General features: G+C 48.9%; 1 long non-coding RNA gene across 1 annotated transcript; it reads left to right on the top strand.

Moving 5' to 3' along the window:
* The first annotated feature begins 5,835 nt into the window (after nucleotides 1–5,835).
* Nucleotides 5,836–12,387, top strand: LOC140487683 (uncharacterized). The gene is made up of 3 exons (XR_011962866.1): nucleotides 5,836–5,910; nucleotides 10,950–11,036; nucleotides 12,329–12,387. It is a non-coding gene; the product is annotated as an uncharacterized lncRNA (long non-coding RNA).
* Nucleotides 12,388–12,626: the final 239 nt, after the last annotated feature.

Below are 12,626 nucleotides of genomic sequence, written 5' to 3'. Positions count from 1 at the left end.
ATTCATAATGTTTGGAGCGAAGCAATTTCTCCCCATCCTAGTCCCGAATAATTGGACCCTGCTGGGAACATCATCCCCAATTCTGGACTCTCCCGCTATGTTTGCCCACCCCCCATCAGGTTGTTGAAGGTTTCAATGTGATCACCCCTCAGTCCTCTAACCTCTAGCCAGCATTACCCCATTCACAGAGCCTTATAACAGCCTCTTGGCTGCTAGTTGGCTAACTTGGCCAAACTGCAAGGGATGCTGGGTACATTGGCCAAGTAAAACTCTGAAGTCACAAAACCCGCACACCAGACACAGTACAAACACAGAAACCAGGCGCTAATGACATTAGTGTAATGTAAAAGGCAACAGTTATCCTGGGCAGGCATATGCCCCAATAACTTATCCACCAAACAAAGTAGGGCCCAGACAGAACAGCGCTGGGTGCTGCTGCACAAAGAAACTAACAAATGATTGACAACACTCCAAACTATTCAGTGAATCTCCCTGATTGGCCAGAATACAGAAAGTTCCAGAAAACCATCCGAAAAAGTATAAGAACAGGGTTCACCTGCAGGCTGCTCTCTTGAATCTTCTGGAAGATTCCGAGTAGACCAGCATGGCAAGAAGCAGAGACCTGCTGACCAGTGAGACTGTAAGCTTAGGGAGACAAACAGAATTAGAGAGAGTATGTTTAGTATTTAAGGTTATTGTTACATGTTTCCTAATAAAGTTGGGACTCTTTTTTGCATTGGTATTGACTTGTGACTTTGACTGCTTCAGTATTGTGGGACACCTGGGCAAATTCACTCATAACAATCTGGTCGGAGTTGTCTCACTTGTTGAAGGGAGGAAGTGGACAATGGTCTGTGTTCATAATCTCATCCAGTGACCCTCTGCTAGGCCAACTCCAACACAGTGTCTCCCGGGGTAGATATGGAGACCAGAACCGTGCTCAGTATTCCCGATGTGGCCTCACCCCAATCCTGTAAGCCTTCCCCGTTTGAGGAGAAAGTGAGGGCCGCAGTTACTGGAGATCAGAGGCTAGATCAGAGTGGTGCTGGAAAAGCACAGCAGGTCAGGCAGCATCTGAGGAGCAGGAAAATCGACGTTTCGGGCATAAGCCCTTCATCAGGAATACAGAGGGGGAAGGAACTGAGAGATAAATGAGGGCATTGGAAGTGGGGCTTGGGGGGAGGGGAGGTGGGTGAATGCAGGTAGACAGTGAAGACCTACAGATCTCTTACCAAAAATCCAATATTTAATTTGCCTTTCTAAACGTTAGTCATACCCGTATGTTAATTTTGTGTGTTTCTCGCAAGAGATTTTCAACATTTCAAAGTTTCCGACCATTTTGAAAATATTCTGTTAAAAGCACGGCGAGAGTCATTGTCTGAAACATGGCGTCACTGTCTGAGGGCAGCAGGCGGCCTGTTCATTTTCCCACGTGGATCCTGACTGCAGCTTCTCCCCATTCCCACAAATAACGAGGTAAATGTCTGTCTTCGCTGCTTTCACTGCACACTGGCTTCAGATTGAGTCTGCCCACTGCCACAGGACCAGAGACGTCGAATTTAGGATGGATTTTTACCTCAGGAGTGTTCAACAACATGCTCCACACACCCCTCATGTGCTTCCCCCTCACTCCCATCCCTTCTCCCTCCCACAACCCCATCCCTCCTTACCCACAGCTTCCACCGACTCCCTCCCCTTCACCTGCCCCTCTCCCACCTCCCACTCACCCCCACCCCCTCCCCATCACCCCACACCACTAACCACCCCTCAGCTCCTCATCCCCCACCTTCCTCACCCACAGCACCCCCACCACCCTCTTACCTCTCCTTCAGCCCCAACCAACCCCCTCTCCCTCCCCGCCACCTCCCTCTCAACCCCAATCCACCCCTCCCCCTCCCCCACCATCTCAACCCCAATCTACCCCTCCTCAACCTCGCCCTCCCACTCCCCAACCTCCCTATCAACCCCAATCTCCCCTCCCCACCCACCCCCCTTGCCTCCCCCTCACACCCCAACTCCCACTCACCTCGAACTCGCCCTCTCCGTCCCACACTTCCCCCTCACTCCCACCCACCCCAACCTCTTCCTCCCCCAGATCCTCCTCCCCCACATCCCCGTCAACCCCAACCTCCCACTCCTGCACCCCATCACCCCCAGCAAACAGGCCGTGTGGAGGATGTGAGTGAGTGAGCAGGCCATGTGGACGATGTGAGTGAGTGAGTGAATGAGCAGGCCGTGTGGAGGATGTGAGTGAGCGAGCAGGCCATGTGGAGGATGTGAGTGAGTGAGTGAGTGAGCAGGCCATGTGGAGGATGTGAGTGAGTGAGCAGGCCGTGTGGAGGATGTGAGTGAGTGAGCAGGCCGTGTGGAGGATGTGAGTGAGTGAGCAGGCCATGTGGAGGATGTGAGTGAGTGAGCAGGCAGTGTAGAGTACATGCAGGGTTCATAGTGTCGGGGTTACTAGACATCGCTGGTCATTTCCCCAGAGCGACCGAGACTGTCCGGAGCTGGGCGGTAACCTGGGACTAGCCTGGGCTTTGTCTGGTGTCACTGCCTTCACTGCCCATCTTGGGGGAAGAGGACATGGCATGCCTGCACCATGCAGGGCAGCCCTGGACTGACAGTGATTGTCTGGGTGCACAATGGGCTGTTAAAGTCCTCCAGGCCATCGTGAGCTCATTGATGGCGGTAGATGTGAGCACGGGCCTCCCCCTGAGCATCAGCCGGCCTGGCATTGTGCACCAAACCTCCCAATCATCAAGATCCATTGGGAGGCTTTAGAGAATGTTGACCACGTCCAACCCCTTGATAACGTCCTGTTGACCAAAGCAGTTATTGATGAAGAGATCTAGCATGGCCTCCAGTGTGCTAGCACAGCCGTATGAGGAAAAGGGCGTTCGAGGACAACAACATCAGATCTGACTCCAAGCTCATGGGATACAGGGCTGTGGTGGTTCCCACCATCCTATACAGCTCAGAGACATGGATTGGCTACAGCAGGGACCTCAAGGTGCTGGAGCTATCCCACCATTGCTGTCTGTGCAGGATCCCGCAAATCCACTGGAAAGACAGACACCAACAATAGTGTCCTCGACTAGGCCAACATCCACAGCATCGAGGCACTGACCCCCTACCCAGCCTGATCGGCTGCAATGGGCTGGGTACGTCGTCCCCATGACTGACACAAGGCTCTTCAGGCTGGTGCTCTCCTCCCAGCTCCCAAATGGCAGCCGCGCCCCAGGGGAACGGAAAAAGTGTTTCAGGGATACCCTCAAGGCCTCACTGCAGCATTCCCACCAACTCCTGGGAATCACCGGGCCAAGACCGTCCGCAGTGAAGGAGGAGTATCTGGGAAGGTGTCAAGGCTTGGCCTTCAGGAAAAGGTGGAAGCCAGACACGAGCAGCATAAGAAGGGCGCTGCCACATCAGTTGCCCACTCACTCTTTCCCATGACCACCACCTGCACCAAGTGCCACAGAGCCTGTACAGCCACCTCCGGGCTCACTCTGAGACGGGAAAGAGAGTCAACCTCATCTGGGAGTGTCTTGTTTAATAAGGTATAGTCGATTGCATCTTGATAGTCAGGTCCAAGTGACCGTAGTCTATTGGACATTATGACAATGATGACTACATGAGGAGACTTGTGAATTTCAGTCTGTACTCCACAAGACCATAAGGTTCCGCCTTATCCCCACCCAAACCTTATAGCAGCATCTGATTGGTTGGAGCTGAATTTGATCATGGCATTCCCTGGGATAGCACGGTGGCTCAGTGGTTAGCATTGCTGCCTCACAGCACCAGGGACCCGGGTTTGATTCCGTCCTCGGACGACTGTGTGGAGTTTGCACATTCTCTATGTGGGTTTCCTCCCGCAGTCCAAAGGTGTGCAGGCTAGGGTGGATTGGCCGTGCTAAATTTCCCATGGTGTTCAGGGATCTGCAGGCTAGATGGGTGAGCCATGGGGAATGCAGGACTACAGGGACGGATATGGGTTTGGGTGAGCTGACCTTCGAAGGGTCAGTGGGGACTTGATGGGCTGAATGGCCTGATCTCCACTGTGTGTGTGTCTGTGTGTATATGTCTGTGTGTATGTCTGTGTGTGTATATGTGTGTGTTTGTGTGTGTGATTCTGTGTGTGTGTGTGTGTGTGTGTGTGTGTGTGTATGCATGTGTGTGTGTGTCTGTGTGTGTGTCTGTGTGTATGTCTGTGTGTGTGTCTGTATGTCTGTGTGTGTGTATGTCTGTGTGTGTGTGTGTCTGTATATGTGTGTGTCTGTATATGTGTATATATGTCTGTGTGTGTATGTGTGTGTATGTCTGTGTGTGTGTGTCTGTATAGGTGTGTGTCTGTCTGTGTGTGTGTCTGTATATGTGTGTGTGTGTATGTCTGTGTGTGTATGTCAGTGTGTGTGTGTGCGTGCTGAGTGTGGTGATGATCCCTGACTGAGCTGAGGGGCTTGGAACATCATGGGGCCGGGCCAGGGGGTGGGGAAGGGGTTCTGTGGGGAGGGAGAGGGATCATGAGCTGAGAACAGGACCCTGGGAAATCTGAGGGATCTGATCAACTGAGCAGCACTGGAAACAATCACCAGTGGGAACCATAACACTTCCCCTCCCCCCAACATGTCTCACGGAATATGAAGGAGGGGATAGGAGAAAGTGTGGGATCCAGCATCACTCTGTTTCCTGGCGACGGACCCATGTTCTCACACTCTGTAGAAATCAGAGGCTCCGGTTGCCATGGAAACACTAGTTTGCAGGTTCACATTGTGCTTCTGCGACGGTGGGGTTTGACTCAGAATTGAGATATGAAGGAGAAGGTTCTGGAATGAGCGTGGATCCCACAGATTCCTCTCGTCGACCTGAACCAGGAGAATGTGCCAATTGGGCTCCGTGTAGATGGAGTGGGCACGGATTTGGGTTTGGGAGCGGTGCCAGGGATAGAGAATGGTGCCAGGGTCCTGAGATTGCGAGCCAGGCCTTGCCAGTCTATTACTGAATGAGATACAACAGATTAAACCATCACACAATTCACAAAAACCTACTCACAGATGAGAAATTTCCCTGTGAATGTGCCAAATGCAAGTTCTAAAGGGAACACTCGATTTCAGCAAATGTGTCAGGGGAAACATATTTCTGGGCTTATTACTGACAATAAGTCAGATCCAGCAACTCAGACACCAAAACTAACAATTATTTTTACTCAAATCTGGCGAAAATGATAATTCTTTCAGAGATCTCCCAACATTTTATTTTATATGCTATGACATAACAATCTGGAGAGTGTGGCTCACTTTAACTCAGTCATAATGCGCACAGAATTTGTTCATGCGAGGGCGGGACTCAGTATGTGACTGCTGTGATTGCTCAGAACAGCAGCTCCAGGGACATGTGTTGTTCCTGCTGAGAAGTCGCGGTGTGGAGGAGTTCAGATATTTGGGATACTGTGGCGAATAGCTCACTTCCTGACTCCCCAGAGCCTGCCCACCATCGACAAGGCACAGGTCAGGAGTGTAATGGGATACTTAAGCAAGTTACAGACAACGACAGACAACAGAACGAAAGTGTTCCACAATACTGAAGCGATCAAGTCAATACGTACACAAGCCAGTAGCAGTACAAAACAGTCCCAACTTTATGAGGAGCAAAGTTACAATCATCTTTAAGACTAAACTGAGCTAATCTGTAACACCATTTGGACCATGAAGTGAACTCATTCTTGATTTATTTGTTGTGGCAATGGGTTGAGGTCCTGGGATACTCACAGGTGCTTTTAGCTCTGAATTCAAAAATATATCTTCATTTTAAAAGAGGCCTGACCTGATCAGGTGTACCCTTGAACTCTGTGGGAAGCTGGAGAAGTGATTGCTGGGCCTCTTGCTGAGATATTTGTATCATCGATAGTCACAGGTGAGGTGCCAGAAGACTGGAGGTTGGCAAACGTGGTGCCACTGTTTAAGAAAGGTGGTAAGGACAAGCCAGGGAACTATAGACCGGTGAGCCTGACCTCGGTGGTGGGCAAGTTGTTGGAGGGAATCCTGAGGGACAGGATGTCCATGTAGTTGGAAAGGCAAGGACTGATTAGGGATAGTCAACATGGCTTTATGCCTGGGAAATCATGTCTCACAAACTTGATTGAGTTTTTTGAAGAAGTAACACAGGATTGATGAGGGCAGAGAGGTAGATGTGATCTATATGGACTTCAGTAAGGCGTTCAACAAGGTTCCCCATGGGAGACTGATTAGCAAGGTTAGATCTTCACAGAATACAGGGAGAACTAGCCATTTGAATACAGAACTGGCTCAAAGGTAGAAGACAGAGGGTGGTGATGGAGGGTTTTTTTTCAGACTGGAGGCCTGTGTCCAGTGGAGTGCCACAAGGATCGGTGCTGGGTCCTCTACTTTTCGTCATTTACATAAATGATTTGGATGCGAGCATAAGAGGTACAGTTAGTAAGTTTGCAGATGACACCAAAATTGGAGGTGTAGTGGACAGCGAAGAGGGCTACCTCAGATTACAACAGGATCTTGACCAGATGGGCCAATGGGCTGAGAAGTGGCAGATGGAGGTTAATTCTGATAAATGTGGAGTGCTGCGTTTTGGGAAATTAAATCTTAGCAGGACTCATACACTTAATGGTAAGGTCCTAGGGAGTGTTGCTGAACAAAGAGACCTTGGAGTGCAGGTTCATAGTTCCTTGAAAGTGGAGTCGCAGGTAGATAGGATAGTGAAGAAGGCATTTGGTATGCTTTCCTTTATTGGTCAGAGTATTGAGTACAGGAGTTGGGAGGTCATGTTGCGGCTGTACAGGACGTTGGTTAGGCCACTGTTGGAATATTGCGTGCAGTTCTTGTTTCCTTCCTATCAGAAAGATGTTGTGAAACTTGAAAGGGTTCAGAAAAGATTGACAAGGATGTTGCCAGGGTTGGAGGATTTGAGTTATAGGGAGATGATGAACAGACTGGGGCTGTTATCCCTGGAGCGTCGGAGGCTGAGGGATAACCTTATAGAAGTTTATAAAATTATGAAGGGCATGGATAGGATAAATAGGCAAAGTCTTTTCCCTGGTCGGGGAGTCCAGAACTAGAGGGCATAGGTTTAGGGTGAGAGGGGGAAGATATAAAAGAGACCTAAGGGGCAACTTTTACACGCAGAGGGTGGTACGTGTATGGAATGAGCTGCCAGAGGATGTGGTGGAGGCTGATACAATTGCAATATTTAAGAAGCATTTGGATGGGTATATGAATAGGAAGGGTTTGGAGGGATATGGGCCGGGTGCTGGCAGGTGGGACTAGATTGGGTTGGGATATCTGGTCGGCATGGACGGGTTGGACTGAATGGTCTGTTTCTGTGCTGTACACCTCTATGACTCTATGGCTGCTACAGAGACTAAATGACAGTACGTGTAAATTCAGTCATTGGCTGGCAAATAATTTATGTGAGATCCATGGGATAAATACTTGGGATAAGTAAAAGATGGCAAAGAAACTTCAAGTGGATTGGACTATGATTTCTTATGACTACAAAGATAAAATACTGTCACATGTACCGAGATGCAGTGTTAAGTATTGTTTTGCCTGCAAAGCAGACAAATCATACCTTACATAAGCACATCAGGGTAATGGAACAGAGTGCAGAATATAGTGCTACAGCTACAGAGAAGGTGCAGATAAATATCAACTCTAATATATGACAGGTCCATTCACAAGTCTGTTAACATCAGGGAAGAAGCTGTTCTTGAAAGTGGTGGTATGTGTTTTCAAACTTTTGTACCTTCTGGCCAAGAGGGTGGGAGAGAGTATAACCGGGGTGGGAGGGCTCTTTGATTGTGTTGGCTGTTTTCCTGATGCAGTGGGAAGGGTAGATGGAGTCAATGGAAGGAAGGCTGGTTTGTATGTTCACAACACTCTGTAATTTCTCACAGTCTTGGGCACAGCAGTTGTCATAGATGCATCCGGATAGGATGTTTTAAATGGCAGAACTGTCGGAATTGGTAAGGGTCATTGTGGACGCGCTGAATTTCCCTAGCCTTCTGAGGATGTAGAGGCGTTCTTGACCATGTGGATGGACCAGGACAGATTGTTGGTGACTTTTATTTCAAGGAAACTGAAGCTGTCAAGCACCTCCACCTCAGCACCATTGACACAGAGCTATATCCTAATCACCCCTGCACTACAAGTAAAAGAAGGCTCTCTCACCCTGAATGCTGCAATTCAATCGTAATCAAAAAGAAGCAAAGCTACAGAATCTCAACCAATCTGCATGGTGCCTGGAACTGGAACAAATTGGGGAATCTCACTGGGTCTGGATATAACAAACTGCACTTTCACCAGTTCAATTGCATCAGTTCTCCTGCAAGAGGGATTTCTGAACACAGCCAACTAAATAAAATCTCCTCAGGATATTGACTTACTGCACGCTCTGACTCATGTGAACATAGTACAGATATCTTGGATTTAAAGTAATTTGTAACTTCTCTCCTTTGTCTTCCCTTTTTCCCTTGGTACATGTGTGGGTGTGATTGTGTGGTGCAAACCATTCCCCACTCAGGAATTTGCTGCGGGACACATTTAAAGTGGACTTCGCAAACAGGGCGTGGACCTTGGTCTTTTTAAAAGGGAATGGAAAATAGAGTCATAGAGCCATACAACACTGAAACAGACCCTTCAGCTCAACGTATCCACGCCAACCAGGTTTCCTAAACTTTACTAGTCCCATTTGCTTGCGTTTGACCAATATCCCTCCAGGCGAAAGTGAGGACTGCAGATCCTGGAAATTAGAGTGGTGCTGGAAAAGCACAGCAGGCCAGGCAGCGTCTGAGGAGCAGGAAAATCGACATTTCCGGCATGAGCCCTTCATCAGGAATGAGGCTGGAAGCCTTGGGGGTGGAGAGATAAATGGGAGGGGGTGGGGCTGGGGAGAAGGTAGCTGGGAGTGCAATAGGTGGATGGAGGTCGGGGTAAAGGTGATAGGTTGGAGAAGAGGGTGGAGTAGATAAGTGGGAAGGGAGATAGGCAGGTAGGACAGGTCATGGCAATGGTGCTGAGCTGGCAGGTTGGAGCTGGGGTAAGGTGGGGGGGGGTGGGGAAATGAGGAAACTGGTGAAGTCCACATTGATGCCCTGGGGTTGAAGTGTTCCGAGGCGGAAGATGAGGCGTTCTTCCTCCAGGCGTCTGGTGGTGAGGGAGCAGTGGTGGAGGAGGCCCAGGACCCCCATGTCCTCGGCAGAGTCGGAGGGGGAGTTGAAATGTTGGGTCATGGGGCAGTGTGGTTGATTGGTGCGGGTGTCTCGGAGATGTTCCCTAAAGCGCTCTGTTAGGAGGCGTCCAGTCTCCCCAATGTAGAGGAGACCGCATCGGGAGCAACGGATACAATAAATGAAATTAGTGGATGTGCAGGTAAAACTTTGATGGATGTGGAAGGCTCCTTTAGGGCCTTGGATAGAGGTGAGGGAGGAGGTGTGGGCACAGGTTTTACAGTTCCTGTGGTGGCAAGGGAAAGTGCCAGGATGGGAGGGTGGGTTGTTTGGGGGCGTGGACCTGACCAGGTAGTCACAGAGGGAACGGTCTTTGCGGAAGGTGGAAAGGGGTGGGGAGGGAAATATATCCCTGGTGGTGGGGTCTGTTTGGAGGTGGCGGAAATGTCGGCAGATAATGCAGTTTATGTGGAGGTTGGTAGGGTGGAAGGTGAGCACCAGGGGGGTCTGTCCTTGTTACGGTTGGAGGGGTGTGGTCTGTGGGTGGAGGTGCAGGATGTGGATGAGATGCGTTGGAGGGCATCTTTAACCACGTGGGAAGGGAAATTGCGGTCTCTAAAGGAGGAGGCCATCTGGTGTGTTCTGTGGTGGAACTGGTCCTCCTGGGAGCAGATACGGCGGAGGCGGAGAAATTGGGAATATGGGATGGCATTTTTGCAAGAGGTAGGGTGGGAAGAGGTGTAATCCAGGTAGCTGTGGGAGTCGGTGGGGGTTTGTAAAAAATGTCAGTGTCAAGTCGGTCGTCATTAATGGAGATGGAGAGGTCCAGGAAGGGGAGGGAGGTGTCAGAGATGGTCCAGGTAAATTTAAGGTCAGGGTGGAATGTGTTGGTGAAGTTGATAAATTGCTCAACCTCCTCGTGGGAGCATGAGGTGGTGCCAATGCAGTCATCAATATAGCGGAGGAAGAGGTGGGGAGTGGTGCCGGTGTAATTATGGATGATGGAATGTTCTATGTAGCCAACAAAGAGACTATCTTGCCTCAGTTACATTCTTGTAAATCTTTTCTGCACCCTTTCCAATTTACTAACACCTTTCCTTATGCAGGATGACCAGAATTGTATGCAGTTCTCTAAATGTGGCCTTAACAACTTCCTGTTTGGTCACACCATGATCTCCCAACTCCTGGACTCAGTGCTGTGACCAATAAAGACAAGTGTACCCAACACTTTCTTCACCAACCTCATAAGAATTCTTTCTTTGTTTGAAAAACCATCTCTATCATGGACAGGATGTGACGCAGTTCACCTCTCCCTCTGGTCTGTGTCTGTGAGTGAATCCCTCTCTGAAGCCAAGACAGTTCTGTGTTCATTTACTGGCCTCTCTCACTGGCTCAGGGAAGAGAAAGGGGAGGGAGAGAGAAGGAAGGTGAGAGAGAGGGGAATGGGTCTGGGTGGGTTACTCTTCAGAGGGTCGGTGTGGACTTGTTGGGCCAAAGGGCCTGTTTCCACACTGTAGGGAATCTAATCTAATCTAACTTCTATAATGTCTTTCAGCTTTGCACTCAGTTCAAATGTGTGCCTTTAATGTTTAGCTCTTGGTTTTGTTTATAGCTCCTCATCTTCTAAACCAATCACAGCACAAAGCAGGACAATCTTCCCACCGTACCTAGTAATACCTTATTGACCAGATTAACCTGCTCGCATCCATTTCTCTCCTCTATTCAAATAACCTGTCATTTCTTTTTTTCCCAGACATTTCTGATTTCCCCTTAAGATGTTACAGTCTCCAGCCTCAACAGCCACTTTTGGTGACACATTACATCTTCTTGGTAACCTGGGGTAAATGTTTTTTTATATAATAACCAATTGTGTATGGCCCCATTTTGTTTTCCTGAATCAATAGTCTGTAGAAACACAGTCTTTTGTTATTAAGCCTGTCATAATTTAGATGCTTTTGTCAGATTCCCTTCTTAACTCTCTTTGTTCCAGAGGGGAGGGGGCATAATATATCAAATTGTCCTTCACCTGCTGCATCTAATTCCTTGTATTATTTTAATGAATCTTAATTGTTCCCTTTCCAAAGACTATAAAGCCTGTCAGAAAATCATGCAATGGTTATAGAACATTTTAAAAAAAATATTTATCTGTGGGATGTGGGTGTCGCTGGCTGGGCTCACGATTTATTGCCCTTTGAGAAGGTGGGGGTGAGCTGACTTTTGAACCGCTGCAGTCCACCTGCTGTGGGTTGTCCCACAATGCCCTTAGGGAGGGGGATCCAGGATTTTGATAATGACAGTGAAGGAATGGTGATATATTTCCAAGTCAGGATGGTGAATGGCCTGGAGGGGACCTTTCAGGGGTTAGTGTTCCCCTGTATCTGCTGCCCTTGTCCTTCTCGGTGAAAGTGGCGGTGGGTTTGGTGAATGTCTGAAATGTATCTTGGAGACAGTACACACTTCTGCTACTGAGCATCGGTGGGGGAGGGAGTGGATGCTTGAGGATGTGAACATGGAACAATACAGCGCAGAGCAAGCCCTTCGGCCCTCGATGTTGCGCCGACCTGTGAACTAGTCTCAGCTTGTCCCCCTACACTATCCCAAAATCATCCATGTGTTTATCCAAGGATTGTTTAAATCTCCCTAATGTGTCTGAGTTGACTACATTGGCAGGCAGGGCATTCCACACCCTTACCACTCTCTGAGTAAAGAACCTGCCTCTGACATCTGTCTTAAATCTATCACCCCTCAATTTTTGGTTATGCCCCCTTGTACAAGCTGATGTCATCATCCTAGGAAAAAGCCTTTCACTGTCCACCCTATCTAATCCTCTGATCATCTTGGATGTCTCTATCAAATCCTGAGTTAGCCTTCTTCTCTCCCATAAGAACAGACCCAAGTCCCTCAGCCTTTCCTCAGAAGATCTTCCCTCCAGACCAGGAAACATCCTGGTAAATCTCCTCTGCACCTTTTCCAATGCTTCCACATCCTTCCCGAAATATGGCGACCAGAACTATACACAATATTCCAAATGTGGCCGCACTAGCGTTTTGTATAGTTGCAGCATGATATTGCGGCTCTGGAACTCAATCCCTCTACCAATGAAACCTAACACACCGTATGTCTTCTTAACAGCACTATCCACCTGGGGGCAACTTTCAGGGATGGTGTCAATCAAGGAGCTGGTTTGTCCTGGATGGTGTCAAGCTTCTTGAGTGTTGTTGGGGCTGCCCCCACCCAGGTAAGTGGAGAATGTGTGCCTTGTAGTTGGTGGACAGGGCTTGGGGAGTCAGGCGTTGAGTAACTTACTGCAGTATTCCCAGCCTCTGACCTGCTCTTGTAGTCACTGTGTGTATGTGGTGAGTCCAACATTCGGCCTGTTCAGGCTGAACTGACTACCTTCTCAAGTAATTTAGTTAGTCACAAGTCCCCA

Source organism: Chiloscyllium punctatum, chromosome 17, assembly GCF_047496795.1.
Source record: "Chiloscyllium punctatum isolate Juve2018m chromosome 17, sChiPun1.3, whole genome shotgun sequence".
Taxonomy (NCBI): Eukaryota; Metazoa; Chordata; class Chondrichthyes; order Orectolobiformes; family Hemiscylliidae; genus Chiloscyllium; species Chiloscyllium punctatum.
Note: the sequence above shows the minus strand (reverse complement) of the source record. Positions and strands in the feature narration are given on the sequence as shown.